Genomic DNA, 3,263 nt, shown 5'->3' on the forward strand with positions numbered 1-3,263 from the left:
TCATTAAATGTATCAAGCTACTCCCTTCTGGCTTAAGTGTCTGCTCACTGTTTCATTCTTCTGCATCACCTGATTTATTGTTAATATCTTTTAGTATCTTTTAGTGTCTTTTAGTGTATCTTTCATTTCACTTACTGTAGTCTTTATCTCTGTTTCTTGTTTTCTCTTCTTTAAAAACTTCTAACTCCTCATTCTGTGCATCCATTCTTCTCTCAAGTTCTCTGAATATCTTTACCATCATTGAGTGAGTGAGTGAGTGAGTAATAGTCACTCAGTCGGGTCTGACTCTTTGCAACCGCGTAGACTGTATAGCCCGCCAGGCTTCTCTATCCATGGAATTCTCCAGGCAAGAACACTGGGGTCAGTTGCCATTACCTTGAAGTTTTTTTCAGGTAGATTGCCTACCTTCATGTCACTTACTTTTTAAAAAATAACTTTGTTTATTTATTTACTTGGCTATGCAGGGTCTTAATTGTGGCATGCGAACTCTTAGTTGTAGGATGTATGATCCAGTTCCCTCACCAGGGATCAAACCCAAGACCCTGTACTGGGAGCCTGGAATCTTAGCCACTGGGCCACCAAGGAAGTCCCTCCAATCAGTTCTTGATTTTATCTTTTTCCTTTGTAGGAAGCATATTCTTCTGTCACTCTATTTTTCTTAACTTGCTGTTTTTATTTCTTAGTATTTGGAAGGTTGGTTTCATTTCCTGACCTTGGAGAAGTGGCCTTTTGTAGGAGACATCCTGTGCGTCCCAGCGCCACAGTCCCCTCTGGTCATCAGAGCTCTCTGCTCCAGGGGCGCCCCCTATGTGGGCTGCATGGGTCCTTCTGTTGTGGCAGGCTGACCTCTGCGGGCCATCTGTTGGGCATGCTGGTGCCCCGTCGGGGTGGTTGCCAGGCCTTGCCTTGTGTAGAGGCTGCCGGCCCCTGGTTGGTAGAGTCTGGTCAGGAGGCAACAGGTTGCAGTGTCCCAGGGGAGTCCCAGGGCTAGTGCGGCGCCCCTGGTAGGCAAAGCCAATTTCTGGGGTGGGCAGTCAGGGGCCAGGCTTGCTGGGTCTAGTGTCAGCCTCCTGGTGAGTGTGGATGGTTCATGACACGGCTGGCTGGGGAGTCTAGGGTGTCCCCAAGCTGGTGTCAGCCCACCGGTCAGCAGGGCCAGACCCTGGGGCTGCTGGAGGAGGGGCTCAAGACTTTGTCCCCTATGTCAGGCTGTGATAGCCCTGTGGCTCATGTCTGCTTGTTTGTGGATGGGGTCAGAGTCCAGGGGACGCTGGGGCTTATTACCACACCCTGGTGGGTGAAGCCGGATCCCAGGATCTCTGGCCGTTGGACCCTGGGGGTCCACGGGTTTGGGTGTCAGCCTCCGGTGGCTGGGGCCAGGCCCAGGTCTCCCTGGGGCCGATGCTTGCTCCCCAGGGAGGGAGGTCGGTCCCCGGGCTATGCTGGCTCTCGGGTGTCTGGGCGAGGACCTGAGTCCTCTGGTGGATGGGGTCACGGCCCGGGTTGCTGGGATCTCAGGACAGACAGCAGGCCCATTGGTGGGAGGAGCTGCGTCTCTGTCCGGCTAGCTGGATGGCTCGAGTCATCTCAGTTACAGCGTTGACGGGACAGCTGGCAAGACCAGTCCTTGCCCCAAGAGGCGAGAAGGAGAATTCCAGCATGGGCTTGCCAGCTCTGACATCCTCGTCCTAGAACGAGCTCCACAGAGCCTGCCGTGGCAGGCTCTGCGGCCCCAGGGTGCCCTCCGACCGCCTCCCACGTCTCCCAGAGGTGCTCTGGGATCAGCAGGTAGGTTTGACCCCAGGTTCCTTCCACGCCATTGCTTCTGCCCTCAGTCCCGGACTGCCTGTGAGTCTGCTTCCATTTCAGCCTTCCTGGCTGCTCCTGGGGGGATGTCCTGTTTGGTTCTTGTCTGTTTTGTCTTTGTTGAATTTCTCATTTTGCTCTTGGATCATTTCCCTGATACCGCTGCACTGTTTGCGTTCTCTTAGAGTTCTCTGAGCATCTTTGGACGATTATTTTGAACTCTGTGGGCAATTCCTGGCTCTCCATTTCTCTGGGGCCAGGGACTGGAGGTTTACCATCTTCCTTCGGGGAATCTTTTTGCCCTGGTTCTTCATGACCCCGGTAGCCCCGCGCCAGGGTCTGCCCCTGTGAAGAATCAGTCACCCCTTCAGGTCTCATGGGCTGACTTCAGTGAGGGGAGGCAGTCACCTGCAGGTGAGGACACACTGGAGTGGGCTGTGACCCTGGGTCTAGCGGCGCAGAGACTGGAGGCCCAGGTGTCTGGGGGACATGTGGCTACTTAGCTGGAGGGGCTAGTTTGTTGTTGTTGCTTATTTATTTGTTTATTTATTTTTGGCTGAACCGTGAGGCTTGTGGGATCTTAGCTCTCCAACTAGGGATCCGACCCAGGCCCCTTGCAGTGTTAGTGTGAAGTCCTGATCACTGAACTGCTGGGGAAGTCCCTGGAGAGGCTAATTTTATGTGAGCTCTGTAAACACAGGACAGAGAGAGAGGACAGGGCCTGATCTGGGCCTGCAAACAGCTCCAGGGGCCCTGGGTCTCAGGCTGTCTCCTGTAGCTTCGAGTCTCCCCTGCAGTACGTTGCTAGAGGCACCAGCCCGGAGGGCACCCATGATGGCGGGGATCGAGGCTGGCATCCTTCACCCACAGGGTGGCAGAGGCCTGGGCTAGGTGCCTGGGTGGCCTCAGGGCCCCAGTAGGGGTGAGGGAAGAGGGGAAGGAGCAGGCAGGGACCCAGGCAGCTGGTATCAGCAAACACGAACACCTGGGCCAGGGGAGGAGCCGGTGCCATCTGCAGGGACCCACAGGCAGCCCCCCACTCACGTCTGTCTGCAGAGTGGGTCGCTGTGAACCGCAGTTGCCCCTTGGCGTGGCTGCCATGGGCAGCCCTGCTTCTCCGTGTTTACAGCCTTCTCCACTGTTGTGCTATTGTCCTTGATGAGTCACTAAGTCCTGTCTGACTCTTCACAACCCCATGGACTATAGCCCACCAGGCTCCTCTGTCCTTAGGATTTCTCTAGGCGAGAATGCTGGAGCAGGTTGCCATTTCCCCCTCCAGGGAATCCTCCTGACTCAAGGATCGAGCCCACGTCTCCTGCATCTCCTGCATCCATAGCCATCTCTAACGTACGTCTCAGTCTCAGGCTTGTGATCTGAAAGGGTTGAAATTGAAGCAGGCCCTTCATTAGGTACCTGAAAGGCTGGGGAAACCGGTTACTCACCTTGCTCTTCCTTTC

At 54.9% G+C, this 3,263-nt stretch overlaps 1 protein-coding gene across 1 annotated transcript in view; it reads left to right on the plus strand.

Annotated features, from left to right (window-relative positions):
- The first annotated feature begins 1,308 nt into the window (after window positions 1-1,308).
- LOC104985613 (N-acetyllactosaminide beta-1,6-N-acetylglucosaminyl-transferase) overlaps window positions 1,309-3,263 on the plus strand; it is a 120,870-nt gene continuing 118,915 nt past the window's right edge. Inside the window, exon 1 of the mRNA XM_010835853.1 lies at window positions 1,309-1,788. The gene's annotated coding sequence lies outside the window, so the exon portion shown is untranslated. The remainder of the gene's footprint in view (window positions 1,789-3,263) is intronic.

This window comes from Bison bison, unplaced genomic scaffold, assembly GCF_000754665.1.
Source record: "Bison bison bison isolate TAMUID 2011002044 unplaced genomic scaffold, Bison_UMD1.0 scf7180017864053, whole genome shotgun sequence".
NCBI lineage: Eukaryota > Metazoa > Chordata > Mammalia > Artiodactyla > Bovidae > Bison > Bison bison.